Source organism: Rhodnius prolixus, unplaced genomic scaffold (assembly GCF_049639745.1).
Source record: "Rhodnius prolixus isolate KJV_2025 unplaced genomic scaffold, Rpr scaffold_6, whole genome shotgun sequence".
NCBI lineage: Eukaryota > Metazoa > Arthropoda > Insecta > Hemiptera > Reduviidae > Rhodnius > Rhodnius prolixus.
In genome coordinates this window covers 36807134-36826106 of record NW_027411634.1, presented here as the reverse complement: position 1 = coordinate 36826106, position 18973 = coordinate 36807134, and the positions used below count along the sequence as shown (strand labels likewise).

Below are 18973 nucleotides of genomic sequence, written 5' to 3'. Positions count from 1 at the left end.
GGCATAATTGTTAATTAACATAATAAATAGATGAACTAGTTTATTACTGATTATACATCTTTACTGAAATAGATACGGAATTTAAAGGAACACAACTTAAAGCATTCAACCAGCTCATGAATCTTTTAATTGAAGTATTAAATCCAACAACCATCCGTAAAATTAACAGTACAGTTCAACAACGCACCTTCACAACGCTAAAACTATTTACTTCAGTTAATCCTTATATTTTATTAAATACAAACATTTCTTAGGCAACAAAACTTATTTAATGAAGGCGTCTTTGAAAAACTTAAATCTGAATTCCGTCCATTTAGAACATTCATATTTAGAACAATATATGTATGTGGTATCCGCGAACATATTAGAGTATACTACTAAAAATGACAATTGATAAGCTACCTAAACATTCTTACATGTTTTTGAAATTGGAACTCATCCCAGTTTATTGAACTTAAGCACTAAGAGTGCTTTTGCGTTATCATGTCTGGGATAGTAGGATTTTGTTGATGAAAATGATTACAATCTAGTTTTCGCATTCGAAAATCATCAGCTGTCAAAAGAAGCAGATTTTGTATTTAATACTTACTTCCATCGTGTAAGTGGTTTAGAAACGCGTGAAGACTATCTTTACTACAATGTTACTATTGTTCAAATCAGGTTTCTCTCACAGTTAAGATTGGCCGGTATTATTGTAAGCCCGCGAGAAAGTTAAATTTAAATATGCACAGCCAAGTACAGAATGCAACTCGGATGTGAGAGACGACCTGCAGTACTATGCGTTCTTCTCACCTACTGAAATAGCTATCTGAATCAGTAACTGTTGCCTTGCAACCACGACCAGGGTAGAACAATTATTTTCGAATTATAACTTAAATAATCTTATAAATACTATCTTCTGGCCACAGAAAATTCTTATTAAGTTAGTTAAAGAATGAATTTTAAGTATTGTTAACTCGATTTTTTTTTATTTCAGTTTATAGTCTGAGCTTTTAAAGTAGATAAATGTTTAAATAATTGTATATTTTGTGTTATAACTTTTTGTTTTTTTATTATTTTTTCCTTTTTGTTTTACATTTTTTTTTCTACATTTATTAGTACTATTTTTTCCTTTGATAAGACTGAATTTGTTAATATAAAATATTTGTAAAAAACCCATTTAGTTTTTGTGACTTTATGACAATAAATTGCATACATACGCTTAAAAGATATTTGAAATAAACTTCTTTTGCTTATTAAGTCCAGAATATAAGCTGAAAATAAGTGTTAATGTCGAATACTAAAAGCAACTATATCGTACTTATTAAGTATAATATTCTTTTTTCAATAAAACAATAAAAACCGACCAGTAAACATCAATTTAATATTTGCCCCTTATCGTAAATAATGTTTAAACACCGTGCAAAAAGATAGCAAGCTGAAATGAGACTAACATCTGAAGGTTGTAAAGCAAATCATTTTAAAAGTGAAATACAAAACAGGACACTACATAAACATAAGTGTTGTTGATTGCAGATGTTGGTTTTAAGTCTTCTTAAGTTTTGTGAACTAAAACTGAATATTCAGATTCACCAGAAATCTAAATCTTTAAAATCGTACTTCTGGGTTTACTGATTTTCTCCCAACTTGATATATTCAAAAACTGCTCTATCTGAAACGTACTTTTGAGGAGAGGAGTGCCTTTAAAAAGATAGATCTTTCTGGAAACGCTATTTTAAATAAAAATCAGAAATATGTATAAACACGGTTTTTGTGGGCACTAAGTAAACTATTTTGAAAGAAAAGAAGAAAGTAAGTAAAGTAATGCCTATTTTTTCAGGTTATTAAATTTTGTTTTAGCAGATATGAAATAGCGACACCCAGATTTCCAACTTGGGAGCTTCCACTTACAAAGCAACGCTTCGTAACTATTGCACCAACGCCCGCTCAGGTATTGAAAGAAAATAACATCTATTTTCGAAAAAAATTAACTAATTATAGTCGTCATCTTTGTTGGTTTAGAAAGAACAGTCTCCACCATTTACGGTTGAAGTACTTAACATTTGAGAGCACTTTTTACTTTTATTTGAGAGCCAATTAAACGATAAAGTTTTCCAAATTAATCATTAGTATTATACGGCAAATTTAAAATGAGTCCGAATGTCCAAGTATGCTAGGTCGTAATATCTTTAAGCCATCAGCGAAATCAAGTGTGCCTAACAATCAACTCATAATCCAAAGCAAATATCGCAATATATCAATGTTTACACCGAAAATACATGTTTTGGGATCTTCTCAGTTCAAACATTGTTATTAGAAAATAGAAAATGTGAATGTCTGAATATCAGCAGGTGACCATTAGTTTAGAAACTAGTTATGTTCCGTGACTACTAACGCTTGGGCTGCCAGTATGAAATTTATAACAAGAGAATGTATTATGATTATTTCAAAGTCCAAATTGTTATGATGCTAAAAAAATGGAAGGAAATTTAAAAGAGAGGAACGTCGAGATGAGATGGGCGTTACAATTCCTTGACTACAACCTACACGTAAGGCCGGTCGGCGTCATACCCCACACGTCAAACTGTCTGACCTTGAGTCAACCTACTTCATAAACTATCCCCTCTTTCATCATTCTATTCTTTTTTTATTTTAAATTATTTTTTATAAATTCATTCACCTCCATTACTATGAAGGAAAGCAACAATGAATGAACGAACCAAAGATTGAATGTAGTAATAAATAAGGATTGTACTTGTGGATGTATTCATTTAACTGTTTCAAGGTTCTTAAATATGTTTCGATTCCCGGAGGTTTAGTTTTGACCTATCCTACGACAGTTTTAAACGGAATCAACTAATTTCACCATTGGTTTTACGATTAGTAATTTTATAATTGCATTAAACATTCAGCATTAAATAACTTTGCTAACTTAAGCAAGAAAATTTAAAAGAGTAAGCGTAGAAAAGATAGATTTGTGTGGGGAGAGGCTAATAGCCAAAACCACTGCTACCTTCAAGATCTATTTTATAGTTTGTTCTTGTGTGAAGAATGAAGACTTCTCTTAACAGTTGTAGTGTTTGCCCTTAGGTTCGCAAAATCATATAGTTGCAATCGCTAATTTGTGTTCAAGTTCAACATAAGGAAAAAAAAAAAATTAAATTGAGAGCCATTTAGGAGAAAATTTAAAGGGGAAAAATATTTAAAATCCATTCTGGTCAAAAAGTTCGTATCCATACACAAACGAAAATCTCAAGTTAAAGATTTTTTAGTAAAGATTAAATCCGCGAAACCAGTTAATGCAGGTGATCTTATTCGACAAACCTGTTTTCAATTATTCTCATCAGTTTCAGATTTCACACGAAAAAATATATTTAAAAACCAAAAAAAAGTCATTTCGCTATTGTCAATTAAAATAAAAATAAAGGACAAAAGTTAAGGGATCATTTATCATCCTAAATTCATTATTCTGCAATATAAACTCCAAAAACAAAATTGACAACTAGCAAAATTCTTATTACGTGCTTGGTGGGTATAAAAGGATTCGATTCATTAATAATAACTCCAGGTTGGTTCCCAGCTAATTCATACTAATCATTAAGCACCCATCACTCTAATAGTTGTTTTAACAAGATAAATGTTTGGCCACACCCGAATCCAAAATGTTAAATTAACCTTTAACCACCATACTCACCGATCTGATATAACTATAAATAACATTTTTTCAGTTTTTTAAAAGTAAAACGGTAGAATTGGAAAAAAGAAGAACTAACGTTGAACACAATATTTCTTCTACGCGTTCTTATTCACCGATTAAAACAAATTCTCCCATTCAGAATTTATAAGTTACCCATTCGTAAGTAATAGATAAAATATTTATTTTCAGATTTAAAAAATATAGAAATACAAAAAGTGCCTGTGTGCTAGGTTACAAAATAATTATTACCCAATCTTGGTTCGAACTTTTGTTCTGCTTTTTCCCTTTCTGAACAGTCTGAAAAGTTTCTTTAAATCTGGCATACTAAGCACATGTTCCCTTAGATATACTTAATCTATTTATACATATATACATTAAAGAGTGTCAGTTAAAAGCTTTACAGTTTTTAGAACAAATCGCCTTAATTTTAATTAAACTTCTGATATTTAGTTAACCTTTCCATCATGAGAATTGAAGAAATATTAAAAAAAAATCATGTGAGATTTTCCCATCATCAATATATCACAATATCAAGCACATACCGTAAACAAAATGGAAAAATCTTATAATATTGCTTACTCTAAAATCATTCGCTTCAATCTTCAAGTCTTCATTATGTCCTCGTAATTTAAATAAGTAAAATAACATTAATTCAGACTTTATTACCCGCTGAAATAGTCAATATGAAAAATGTAAAGCCCATTATCAATTTTTTGCTACTTTTTTTCAGCAATCATATCTTTATAATTTCGTTGTATAAAATGAATGCTATATGAAGTTACAAAATATTAAAAATAATTTTGCATGCACTTATACAGAACAGTTGTTGCGATTATGTTAACTTGAAGTACGATGATGGTGTTAAAACTGACCTTGATTTGTATTCTTTCTTTACATTTGCAACTGTCCTTACAGGTAACAGATAAGCTATATCTAGGTCAAACTGAAGGCTGTAGTAACTTTTGTTGACTTATTGTTTGGCTATTTTGTTGTAGATGTGGTGCTTTTGATGTCAATTGTGATGTTAAACTAAAACAAAATATACAAGCAGATACATCATTTGGTAAAGAATAAAACAGAAATAATGGTTAACCGTTTTCCTGATTATTTAGTTCTTACGTTCGACTATTTTAATCAAGATAATTGATGAAGCTACGAGCAAAATTTTAATTCGTTAGAAATGATTTACTTATTTGATAAAACTTATTAAAATGCCTAGGGTTAAACGCCATCACATAACTTACGTACATGTTGTATAGGATAAAATCACAATTATGTGCATTTCATCAGAAGGTAATATAGTAAAAGGTTATTTACATATTAAATGATGTAGTGAAACCTAGAAATAATAATGTTTAAAGGATTTATCGAACTGTTGCTGTTAATTTTCATAAAATAACCAGACCCTTAAATGAAAATACAGGTAGAATGAATCAATGGTTGAAGACCATCTCTAAAAATAAGTTACGTTCGTTTTAAACAAGTTAATGATATTATTTACAATCCTTAAGTAAAATTGACGCGATTTATTGCTTGAAGATTTTGTGAATCCCTGCCTAGGAAGAATATTGCAAAATCAAAGAATTCAGTGACATCCCCATTGGATTAAGCTGCTTTTTGTAACTATGATTTTGCTTTCCAGCAGGCAACCGGAGCTCATCCTCAACTAACACTTGATTCATTTTTTTGCAAAGACTGTTAGGGCAGTATCAATTGTCCTGGCGAAGTGACATGTTTTCTAAGTGAGGATCTCAGTTTGCAATATAGAGTACAAGTAAAAAATACCGAAAAAACATAGAGTACAAGTTTCTGATGGCTTTGTGAAATGAGCTTGACCTTGAATTGCTTTTTTGCCCTAAAACCAATAAATCAACGCCAATTACACCTGAACGCAAGATAGTACAATTAAATATTCAAAAATCGGTGATAGTGGGTAACAAAGAAACTGAAACTTTCTAAATTCTGGTAAAATTTCTCTAAACGAAACACGAAACCTAACAGAATGAAAACAACCCAATGTGAACTCAAACAACTTTTTTAAAAATTCAATTCTCAAGATTCTAATTCTTAAATTCCCAACTTCAAATTTTTTAAAACCGACTTACTTCAATTAACATTACACCAACTTTTGTTCTAGGGTGTTCGAGTAATGATTAGCCAGTACATCAAAGAAATGAAACTAAGCCAACTTTCCAAATACATATAGTTCCTTATCAGGACTACAATACTAATAAGAGAGAGATGTTTGTAATGTACATAAATAACAGTGCTAACTGTTAAAACTGAACAAAATAAAAAATATTGTTGACAAATAAAATAAAATAAATAGAAGAATCTTCTTCAAATTGCGAGCCGGTTGACCCTTTGTTTAAACTAAAAGAGATCAAATCAAATCGCATAGATTTCTTTCTCTGCAGTGTTTATAATTATAATTTACTATCAAATTCCACAAAACTGTATGAGTGACTCAGATTATAGTAACCATTTGTAATTTGTATTTAAAGTGATAATTTTTTATTATACCCGACTTTAATAATTAAAATCCAATTTTTACAGTATTAAGTTTATTTTACTATATTTATAAAGTGATGTCATTTTATTTAAGGAAATAATGTTTCTACATTAAAGAAACAATTCAGCTACGGATATGAATCATTCATTTATTTATTATTCATTTATTTTGTTTAATTAGTTTTAACATTTATTTGTGGGTGCTGTAATAAAATATGAGTTCTAAATACTAAAATAGTGAATAATACAGTTTCTAAATATCAAACAGTTTATAATTTATTATTTATTAGTTGTTTAAACATTAACGGCATAATATCTGACAACCAATAGCTGAATAAATAGATGTTAATTGTACCATAGTTGAGAAGTAATTACTCTATTCCCACATTTCTCTGTTACGAAGAGGTACTTTTTAGAGTTAGACTTATTCTTTGTGAAAAGGTTTGGGACGATGTGGGGGAGGGGACATGGGGGATTCCTAGGTATCCTTCTCTACCACAAGGAAGATATATGACTGTCTCGGTGGCGATGACGCGACTATTTTGATGTATATCCCTGCCTTGGATATACATGCACTATTTCTTGAAGTTGAATACATAGATTGGAAGATTACAAGGAGCCATCAAGCACATTCAAATCCAACCCACTAATCTCTAAGGTCTAGGCAACAGCATCTCTAGTGATAACTGGCCTAGACTCTGGACCTGTACTTACTGCATTCCCATGTGTAATCACATGGCATTTTTATCTTTGTACAATGAACTATGTGCTCAGAAAACATCTCCAAAAGGTGTCACAACTTTTGTGCAGATTGTGTGCAGGAGGAAAACAGTATATCTTGCGTTGCAATAAGTAGTTTCCGACAAATACCTCTGGATTACTTGGAGACCAGAGAAGATAATACCCAAAAATTACTGATGGGATAAATCTGGACCTTGTAAAAAAAGTAGAGATCTCTCCTGTATACATATATTCTATATTAATAATGTAATATAAAGCTTCCTAATAAACATAGCAAAATCTTACTAGGTATGTAATGATTTCTTTTAGTTTATCCGGAAAACAATGAAACATCAAAATTGAAGATAAAATTAATAATAGATTATGTAAGAGATTTGTTACAATTTCTTTTTAAGAGAAAAAGGTGAATTAAAAAGATAAAAATATATACGTTAGTAAAATAGTGATAAAATCAAATATCAATTTTAAGTAAACATTTCTTAGTAATAGCTAAGTGAGTGATGTCATGTTCAAGAGAGTATCTTTACTTTTTAATACAAAAAAAACAACTGGTTGGCAAATTAGTTAATACATATGTAGTTAATCTACACAAGCACAATAGTAAGTTAGTTCGCTGAAGAATGTGGTGAAAAATTAAGTAAAAAAAGATTTAAATCTTTCAAACAATTTTGTTGGCGTTTGGGATTAGGGTACGATAATAATAAAATGACATCTCTAGAAGACGTAGAGTCATAGCAGAGTGGAGTCTGGACTCTACAGGACGTTTTGTCAATTTTAAAAGTTATGTTGAACATTTATTTAGATTAACCTAACAAAAGTTACATTTAGAGCTATAGTAGGCGATTTTATTGTCACACTACATAAACCTTACACCTCACAGTTATAGTTATTTTAGTAACAAGATAGTAAGGCTCCAGTAAGAGCTATATATAAACACAGGACATGTTTTAACGAGTGGGGGAAGCGATAATAGATACATTTCTATCATTGAGAAACGTTTTCAAGATAACCGAAAAATACGACATTAGATATGGTAAAAAGGCTCTTTCAATTTGACGATTTTCTTCAATCTAAGTATTCTATCAATGCTAAAATTATAACTAAATACTATTACAAAATTTTTAGCTTAATATTAAATAGCTCTGGTATTATATAAGTAGCACACAAAGTTAAAAGAAAATCGCTGGAGCTAGGTTTAAGAAAAACTAAATTCCGGAAAAAAAGTCACTGCAGTAAAGTTGCACTTCTAGCAGATAATTTTCGGCTAACATTCTATTCTGGAATAGGTTGTTTTTTGTGCCTTCGTCCCTTAAAAAGGCGTACGGGCAGTTAGTTAACATTGTCAGGGTCAAACCCGCGAGCCTATCACTGACGGTTCACAATCGGTGATAAGTCAGTTGCCAGTAGAGGATTGGGGGATGGACGCATGATGCTTCTAATTTAATACCTCTCTTTCCTAAGGTTGCAGATGACAGATGTATCTTCTGGAACCGGGACTTTGACCTTGGAGTAGCCAGCGAATTGCCCAAATCAAGCAAGATTTTAGGTTAATTAGACCAGTAGCAGATACAAATAAATAGTTCCATTCAGATGGTTTTTAAAACAAATCTTCCTCATAGAATTTTTTCCACAAACAGGCGGTTGAGAAATGTTGACTTACATAATATTGAGATATTAATAAGACAATTAATATTAATGAGAGTTACATTTTTTAAGTCCGGGTTTGATCAAAATAGAATTTTCCGAAGGGCTTATATTAGTTTTCTGTGATGTTTAAGGAAATTGTTAAATTATAATTTATTAATACCTAGGAAAAGTTATGAAACCTTAGGGAAAGTTGTGAAATCTCTGAATAGAAGAAGTAGAAGAGTTTCCTACTAGAAGGGTAGAAGAAAATAGATTCTGTAGTTAAACAACTGCAGTATAAACTATAAAAATAGTGTAAGTAGTAAGTACCAACTAATAAAAACTCTTCTCAACAAAGAAAGACATTACACTTCCAATTCAAGTAAAGGAATAAACAAGAAACTACAAAACTATCAATTGCTAGTGTTACACGAAATACGGACAATACAGCAGACCTACACTTAAGAGTACAAACTTATATCTTACAAACCACATTCACAACCTTAAAGACTGTACTGTAATACTTTCATAAAGTGCTCTACAGGAAATGGAGTGTGAAATGGAACAAATAACTGACTGCTTTTTTTTTTGTATTCGTTTTGTTTCTCACAAACTTAGTTTAATTTTGTTAGCAGTTCAAAGTACTTAATGTTCGGTGTTTGCTGTTAGCTCTGTTTTTCCTTGTTATTATTTTATTATGAACTTCATGGTTTATTTCGTTAGAAAGTTGTATCGTGGGCATCCATGCATCCTTAATTTCATTTAATACGTTCACCTTAGTAAAATAATTTTTTTTTCCAAGAAATTTTTTTTTTTTTTCTTAAATGCTCGTCAACATCTGAGGTCATTAGCGCCCGGAGTAATATATAAAAGTAATATATCTAAATATAAACAATTAGTATCTAAGTTAAAAAAAAAGTAGAGTTTAGGTTCAGATCGCAAATTTTTTAATGACTAATGTTAGGGGAGGAATTATGTCATTATGACCTGAGAAATTTGAAAAAAAAAAAACGAAAAACAAAAGTAGTTACAATTTAGAGAGTTCACGGGCAGTTAATCTTCAGTTCACTCCTGAGACCAGTCACTGAGAACTTCCGTCCACCAACCGAGGTGAAAGGCAGATTGGATTTCTCGCAGAAAGTAGCACGCTATGAATATAAAAATTCTAGCGTGATTCAGTAACTGAGGCTATTATCGTATTACAGTAGTATGAATACGTAAAACTAAGAAAATCGATATTTGAAGAAAAATCTGGAATAATATCCAAATTAGCATGTTTCCCTTTCTGCAATCCATGGTAATTCTGTAGTAGTCCATAATTCTGTTGTATCGCAGTTAGAAATCGGTCTACTTGCTCCAAACATCCCTGACCAAGACCGTCTGGTTTCTTCTTCGTCTTAATTACTTTATTATTCACAGGCACCTGCTGTTGCTTCTACCTAATTCTTCTAGATCTTCTTCTTCTGTGATTTTGATCTGATCACCCTACAACTCTTTTTTCACAGGTGATCCTTAATATTTGTTCCCTTCTTTACAATGCTTCTCCTCTAATAAGATCGCTTGAGTTGGCTTATTGTCAAATCTGCTTTTATTACAATACTTAACTGATTATTTTTCTTCTAAAATGCCAGAAGGTTGTTTTTAGAAACTAATGCAGTGAATATGGAAGAAAAGCCTTGAACATGGCTTTAAAACAAGCGCAAATCGTAGACTGGCACCCGTAATACTTACAAGAGGAGAAAAATTATTCATTTAGATCGGGCATTGCTTGGGAGAAGAAAACCGGAACTCCTAAAAACCTGGAAGAGAACGATGTAAGGTGAGGTCCAGAAATGGATATATCGGATGGCATCGTGCGAGGTAGCTGAGGCAAAGAAAACCACTTCTGTTTAATATAGTTAAAAGCTTGAGCTGGTTAATGTTTTACTTTTAAGGCACGTCCACTCATTTATTTATTCCTTTAAATCAACTTAACTTAATCATTCACTTAAAGCACTATTAGATGCGTACAACAGTGTGTTTCTATTTTAATCGCGTCTAACGTTATAAAGAACACTACTGTTTCGATTTTGTTTTTGTTTTTTTCCTAACTGTACTGTTTATTTTTTTTTTTTAAGCTTATACATTAGGTCATTTTTACATCCTACTAATTCTAATTCTAATCACCACCTAAAACGAGTTATTGTAAAATGTAATTCTTGAATAATTTCCTAAATTATTTTCGATTTCCATTCGGCTTCATTTATAAATTACTTAATACTATTTCAATGATATTAGAAATTAAAAATTTAAATAAATACCTCTGTTACAGGTAAGGGTCATAATGTGGGCCTACACTTAAGTGGGCTGTAACCTTCAAGAAGAAATTATTTTTCCTCTTCCTCGACATTTTTAAGGTCTTTCCTAACTCCTTTGTTTCCACAATATCTCAATATTCCTTAAATAATCTGTTAAAAAAAAAAGAAAGGAATAAAATTTAATATAATTTAAACTTTAGTATAATCAATTAGCAAATGATTTCCAATACATCCATCACGTTCGTTCGTTTTTCTAGTGCAAAATTGCTCACAATAAAAGTTAGAATTTGTAATCATGTCAGCTTTTCAATGATAGTTTTTGCCTGAATATAAAAGTTTGATATAAATTATAAATAGTATAGGTCTGTGAATACTAATTGAAATATGAAACCATCAAGTTCAAATTTAATATTTCGTTAGGAGACTTCCATGAGATACGAAGTTTGTGATGCAAATCACACAACAGGAAATTCAACTTAGTTTTCCACCAAGTTGTTTCTATATTTTACCAAAAAAGCCTCTCGACCTCTTTTCTTTAAAATAAACAACGTTTATTATTTTCTTTATAACTAAACATCGTTTATTTGAATAAACACAATTCACTAATTTTACAAGGTATCTTAACCATGAAAAAACAATTCACAGATATAACACATTTGCTCCTCAACCTCAACTATGGACTTATGTCAAGTTTTTTTTTCTAAAACTAGCAAGTTTGACACTTTTCCTTCTCGTTAGTTTTGTACAGGCATTAAATAGATTTACACTGTTGGCTGGTACCACATTCCATACAATTAAAAATGCCCTAAAAATAGTTTTCTAAAATCAAAACATATAAATCTACATTAAAGCTAAAAGAAAAAGAACATATTTTCGTTAAGAAAAAGAAAAAGAAAAAATCCATTCAGTAACATTGATATATTTCGATAGAAAGCTGAATGTTAGGCATGGATGACATCTAATCCAAATATTCAAATTCCAATTGCAAATCCAAATTGCAACTTTATGGGATTTTCCGTTTTTGATTTTTACTGATCATAGACCGTGGCCATTTTTTAACATACACTTTTTCTGACTCAAGAGATCTCAACTCAAAATCGTGTATTTCCTACATTGAATAAAATTAAAAAAAATTTTATCTGTACGAATACTTTTTCTTTGAACTAACAAGATTTTTTTTTTATTCAAGAGTATAAAAAACAAATTGGCCCAGATAAAAGGAATAAAAATAAATTGAATGGACTGGAATATAAGTTAAAAAGTAATGACAAAAAAGTAAAAATAGCTGATGACGTAATGACTACTTAAGTACGAATAATGAACAGAGTAGTCGTCATATCACTCCCACCTATCTAGAAGATAGCGATCAACATTTTCTGTCACTGGTAGAAATGTAGGAGTTTTAAATGAACGATGTCATACTTACAAAATCGCTGATCCCCTTAACTGGGCAGCAAACAGTGTTATTTTCATTAGTTTATTGACGGTGGCACAGCGATGATTCACCACTTTTGCTTGTCATTTAAGCACGCAACGTCATTCTGCTTAACGTTACCTGCCTTCTGCTCCCTTCAGCTTAACATTACTGTAGTAATTGTTTGTGTACTAAAAGCTCAGCCAGTCACGCATAGTGATTGTATATCTTACTTTCTTTTTCGTCTCACTGTTCGTGACCTATCCCATCATTTCTCCCTGCTACCTGGCCTTATAATTAACAACTGAATCGTCACCTGAGAAGCTGATAAAAAAAAAAAATCTTTAAAGACTTTTATTTAATAATATTCAATTTCCGCTGGAAAAGTTTCTCAGAAAGTAACTTAACTATCCATCAGGTATCAGAACAATAAATTGTACAGAATTGACTTTAAGAGTTACTAGCACATCCATCCTCCAAGATACTTCCACAAACACAGATATTTTTCAAAAATTCTCTGCCACTTCTGGAACTCCTTTAAATAAATTAATCATCGTCAAACGAAAAATTACAAAATTTAGTGATTCAAAGAAGTGAATTGAATACGACTCGTCTGCAAAGAAGAAAAAAATCAACAAAATTTGTGCCCCTGAATGGTAACAGGTCTGTTCAACACTGGTTTCATAAATTCAAGAATGGTCGCTCCTACCTTAACTATTTATTGAAAAGTTACACTCATTACTTATATTGTTTTGAAGAGGATAGACTGCATTTCCAATTACCATGTTTTGTTCTAATCGTGCCAGACAAAAACTACAAATCAAGACTTTATTACTTACTCCAAAGCGTAAAAAGTTGTATCGGCACTGAATTTAACAGCCTGTCTTAAAATGGTTAACAACTACAGAAAACTAATAAATTTTTTGAATATTAATATAAAATTATTATTCTTTAAGCAATAAAATTTACATTTACAAACCTACCTACATTTTATTCAGTACTTAGAAAATTTAAAATTAAGTGTCACTTGAAAATGTCCACCTCTGCTAAGTAGACAGTTTGTATCATGTCAAAAATAAATATTACTCTTAATTCAGCACTATGTGATTATGATTTAGTAGAAAAATCACTGTTCTTAACAAATTTTTGATCAAATCTTAACAAACAAAAAAGAGTTCAAAATGCTGTACAGACAGGGTACTCAGACAAACTTAAACTTTCAATATTTCAACTTATAAATAAATTCTCTTTAATAATCCGTAACTGAAGTAAATAATCATTTCTTGAGCTGAATATTTACATTTTTATTTGTGATCACATTGTTTATTAATTAAATAAAAGTATTAATACACAAAACAACTTGAACTGAGCACTTTATTAATTTTTCAAGTTGCATAAACAGTTACTACAATCTAGCGGCGAAATCTAGAACTTTGCCCAAGTGAAGATTAATTTGTTCTCTTTTGAATTGCATTTACTTATTTCATTAAGTTTTATTTGTAGATATAATAAAATAATTATTATAAAATATTTGTAAATAGCCCATAAAAACAGAAACAATTTTAATCACCTACTTGCTGATTCAATAAGTTTGCAAATGTGAAACCAGAAATATCATACTTTAACCAGAGAATTTGGATATTGATGATCAAATTTTCAAATAACGGAGTTTTCTGTTCCATGTATCATTTCAATGATTGCCAGTAAAAAAAAAAAAATCTTTCAGTTTATATGAATAGTTTCTAGATCACAGAAATGATTGAGGAATATAAAACTGTCAGGCAATCTGGTTTTCATAAGGATAAATCCACGAATGTTTGAAAAATTTTCTTTTCGAAATTAAGGTGTAGTTTAGACATGGCTACAGAATAAATACATACTAACAGATATTGTCTATTCTCTGCCATAAATACAGAACCCAATGTGTCTGTGTTTAATCTGGAATGTCCACACACATAGCAGTTTGAAACCCTTCTAAAATGACCAGTCAATTCGTCTAAATCTTTATGCTAAAGCAGCTGACCAAATATTCGAAACATAATTTTCAAACGGCGATACTATTACTGAATTCCCTAAAAATAAGAAATAATTTTTCAGTAAATAATCCATGGCTAGATATTGTAAAAATAAACATTCAAAACCAATTTTGTAGGTAGGCCCACAGTTGTGTCTGCAACTGCAATGGTTTTGTTTAAATTACGCCTACCAATGGCCAAAATATAAGTTTCAATAAGTAAATTTCGGGAAATTCTCCCCGTTTTAATGTAGATGTGAGACGACTTTCAGGTGGTTCCTTAAGCGTCCATTTCTAGGCAGTAAAAGACCATTTCTACATATTGGAAGCTGCATAGGAATTATTTGAGACCTTTATAAGCCCTAGCAGAATATTACAAAAAAAAAAAAAAAAAAAAAAAAAAAAAAAACTTAAAACGAAAAGAAGAAAGCTACACAGATTGGCTATCTAGTCGATGCGGAATTGTTGTTGATAAAGTGGTGGGCTGGCTGGTAAGAGAAGGTGCAAGAAACATCCCAATAAAAGTCGGTAATATTTTTTCTCGATTGTCTGTACTCATGACTTTTCGATACGCTTATATTGCCATGGTACGCTAGAATGTTTTTTTTTTTTTTTGAGGGCGGTAAAAGATTGAAGTTTATTATTTCAGTTTACACCACAACTACTGGAGTAAGAAGTATAGACAGAAAAACCGTCCTTTACAATGCCTTGAACAGTTAGCATTCAAATTTTAATAAGTATAATTAAGGCCATTAAAGGGAGTGGGGGGGATTATATTTTGCACGGTTTATAACCGACCTTCAAATCTGGAAATGAATAGAACGTTTAAGGTCCTTTAACTTATATAAGTGTTAAAGAAGGATTTTTGGTCCAAAAAGTGATTGAGACACGGGACTTGTGCCTGTGTAAATAAAGATGGATTATGAGAAGTTTCAAACCATAACCATTTACCCTAAATAATTTTGTCTTTGACGACATTAAAGGAAGACTTACTTTAAAGTATATCACCAGTTTTGGCCACTTTGATCTGCCATACTAATTTAAACTTAGCCGGTACATCTCTATTATGTTCTTGACGAAATCACTTTAGGAAGCATTTTGTACGTGGTACAACTCTTTCATTTGTTAATGCAGCATATTCTCTAGTAAGAAACTGGAAATTGAGGTTAGGACTTAATTTGGACCACATTTTCTGTCTTAGATCAATAGTAATCTTCTGTAACAAGAAAGACAAAAACTAAAAATTGATATTCCAATCAATTAATAATATATTTCTGAATAATATACGTATTTACAATTTTTTTCCACTAGTACATTTTTTTTTTATAAAAGTAGGCTTGACTGAAATTGGTATTAACAAAATATATTTCTTTATTTTTGGATTTTAAAATACTGAATCAAATTTTCTACAATTTCGATATTTATTACCCAATTATCATTCTTATTATTATTTTGGTTGAACATCAATATAATACATTTAAAATATCTTAGTCTACATCACATATAAGTTTCGTCTACTTTACTGAATAAGAAACACATCTCGCCTTTAATTAGGTAATTTGTACATTACAGAAGAAAAAATTGTTATATCAAATGAACCAAATGATCTAACCTTTTTAAAATGACTATCAACGAAAAAATAATCGATTCCACCATAACTGCATAAAAATAACTGGTCCATTTGGTAGTCCATGACTTATAAGTTACTTTTGTAAATATTTATCGTGTAGCACGAACAAATTGGAATGCTTAAAGAAGAATCAATATCTAAAAAAAGATCTGAACTGTACACATTTTATTTTATTTTAATAATTAGATAATATAAATAAAGTTAACATTTTTACAAATTTCATTAATAATCTTTTGAAAAGCTAAAAGTTCTTTCTTAAATTTAGAAAATAAAGTTATGAGATTTAAAAATTATTTTCACAACACATATATTTTTGTAACAAATATAATAGTGCATTATTTTCAATTATTATTTTTAAATATATTAAATAACGTTCCAGTAATCTTTTACATGAAACTGCTCCTTTTTTATAATTGATTTTTGCCATCTTTGTAAACAAGCGACATTACAGAAGTTTATATTTGTCAGAAAATCATGCATCACTATATACCTCACATCAAGATCAATTAGGACGAAAAAAGTGTCGCAGGTTTTCATGGAAAAGATCTCTGAGAAATATAAACTACGAGAATACTAGTATACGGGAAATGACTTAGTATTCCTATCCCCCGTTGTCTTCCGAATGGAACTACAACGTTCTTATTTAGAAATTCTGTTGACGCCTACTGCGGGTGGTAAAAAGTATGAGGTTTTACGGTCAATGGCGCAGAACTGTTCAAATGTAGGCGGATGAAGTATTAAATAAGAATGATATAGTTAACATGGTTAATGATATAAATGATCTTGATAATAGTGAGTGGTTGGTAGCAAATATCCTGACTAGTAAACGTCAACTAAGAAGGCCGTGAAGGGCGACAATTGGGTAATAATTTTTTACTTAAATTACGCTCTTTTCAAGTACCAGATTAATATTAACCAAAGTTTAGCCCAATGTAGGAAGGTCTAATAGGAAATAATCTTTCATATGGGTAAGTGGACAAGCCACTTAATCTTGATCCAGCCTAATTTATACTGACAAGCCTAATAATTAAAAATAAAAAAGAAAGCTAGCAGAGGCAGGTGATGTGTGAACTATTTCAAATGAGCATACCCTCAGGTTAAATCTAGTCAATTATCATAGACATAATCTTTGCAGAAACTTATAATCTACGTACACTGAACTTAAGGGAACCATAATAAAAGTTTTAGGTCGCAGCAGATGACTTTACTGGTTGTCATGACAAAGCTAATGAACTTAGAGGTGAAGCAAAGTATGTTTTTACCTCCTCGACCAACTTGACAATATGAAGATTTCTCTCACAGCCGGGATTGAGGTCATACTCAATCTTGTGGTTAAGAGGCGGACAAAGGGAGAAATCGTTAGGTTACCAGGTATAGGAGGAGGTTATACTCTTCCACATTCTGTGGGTTCTGAGTATCTTAATTTATAGTGGGTGTCGAAGATCATATATTCTTGCATGGTGCACAATAGACCTAGTTAGGCCGTAGAGCACTGATAAACCATATATAAACGACTTAGTTATACTATCATGACCAAGTCTGTTCAATATCAAATCAATAATTCATCGACCACCAAACGGATTGCCTCAAATACTGTAGAACAATGAAAGGGAAATCCCATTTACCGGAAATAAAAGATAATAGCGATATTGGTATACCTTTCGAATATTGTTTTTTATATTTCTTATGAATATTATTTATAAAATGAATTACGGAATGGAACCCCATACTTTTGATTTTATTTATTTGGTAAAATTTTAGATTACATTGACAAACAAGAAATTAAGATTCTTCACTGATCTTTTTATGTACCAAAAGCTTTGATCTCTATTGTTCTAACCAAATGCTGCGGTCCTACTAAAAACATAATATTTTTTTGGTTTAATCAGAACATTGAAGACACATTCAATTTTCACACTCCCTTTTCGACTACTTTGTTTTAATCAGTAAGACACAACTCATAATAGAAAATGAGATTTAATTTAAGTAATATCAACCTAATCACTAAGGAGTCTTCAAACGTAATGTACTTTTCCACTTCACTATTATGAGTCATAAATGTTTGTAGGCAAAACACTAATGAACAAAGAAACACCAAAAAGGGCGTTTATGAATTTGTTACATTTAGGGATACAGAATGTTTCGTTAAGGGCAATGCCCAGTGGGGGCACCAGTGTTGAGAACCTGCAGTTACGGTTGGGTGGCACGAAGCCCCTGTAATAATATAAAATTAGGAACCGAATGGAAATAATGTGTAAAATGAAAAATCGTTTTTTCAATTTATTCCCTGCATTAGAACAATTTTTTTAGGAACCTAGCAGGGAACAGGTTATAAAAATCGTCCAAGAGGATACGACTCGGCTAAACATATACCCGAATGTTTCTAGTAATGCTTCTATCGAGGGATGGGATCATTCTCATTAACAAATAACTGGTTTTGAATTAGGATGGCGTTAGGTGGCGCTGAATCTCGTAATTGAGATTTTTTTAAAGATCAAAATTACAATCTGGATTGAATAGTATATAGGACATCACTGAGCAACTATTTTGAGATTTACAATATTTAAAATATGTTACCTCAACAATGCAATCTTTAATTAAACAACAGTTCTCCTTATCAGAAACAGGTCACTATTTAATGTATAACATTGTAATGTTATTTTATTTTATTTTTTGAAATTTTGGTGTTTTTCTTTAATGAAATTATTATATAAGTGTTAATATTTTCTAACATCTATTAGCTGGAAATTATTTGTTATATCTATTATAAAGCCAACTAATAATCTTCTTTTTTAATGCCATAAAAATAACTTTCATATTTATTAATGTTTACTCACCATTTCATATCCAAAAAACCTTCGTCTTAACACATGTAGTTATTATAGTTTACAATTAGTTCATCTGATGTAAAAAAAAACTACCGTGCAACAGTCTATCCTTTAAAAGTGCATAACGCAATTCAAAAGATCAATCTGGACCCATTTCAAACCTCAGTTTGCTAACTGCAAAATATAATTTAATTTATACCAACGTCCATAAATAGGTTTTCTCATTATAATGAGAT

The 18973-nt window shown here is 30.8% G+C and overlaps 1 protein-coding gene and 1 long non-coding RNA gene across 14 annotated transcripts in view; one reads left to right on the top strand and one right to left on the bottom strand.

Annotated features, from left to right (window-relative positions):
* LOC141461085 (uncharacterized) overlaps positions 1-18973 on the bottom strand; it is a 159139-nt gene that overhangs the window by 10445 nt on the left and 129721 nt on the right. For 9 of the 13 annotated variants that reach the window (XR_012462594.1, XR_012462595.1, XR_012462596.1 and 6 more), the window contains 7 exons: positions 18747-18911; positions 15892-16046; positions 15273-15495; positions 14150-14337; positions 12278-12800; positions 10855-11001; positions 4549-4705 (listed from right to left, as the gene is read on the bottom strand). The gene's annotated coding sequence lies outside the window, so the exon portion shown is untranslated. Of the gene's footprint in view, positions 1-4548; positions 4706-10854; positions 11002-12277; positions 12879-12974; positions 13079-14145; positions 14338-15272; positions 15496-15891; positions 16047-18746; positions 18912-18973 lie in introns of all 13 variants that reach the window. The other 4 variants (XR_012462591.1, XR_012462592.1, XR_012462593.1 and 1 more) reach the window with 4 other exon arrangements.
* LOC141461091 (uncharacterized) lies at positions 4976-6234 on the top strand. The gene is made up of 2 exons (XR_012462604.1): positions 4976-5139; positions 5814-6234. It is a non-coding gene; the product is annotated as an uncharacterized lncRNA (long non-coding RNA).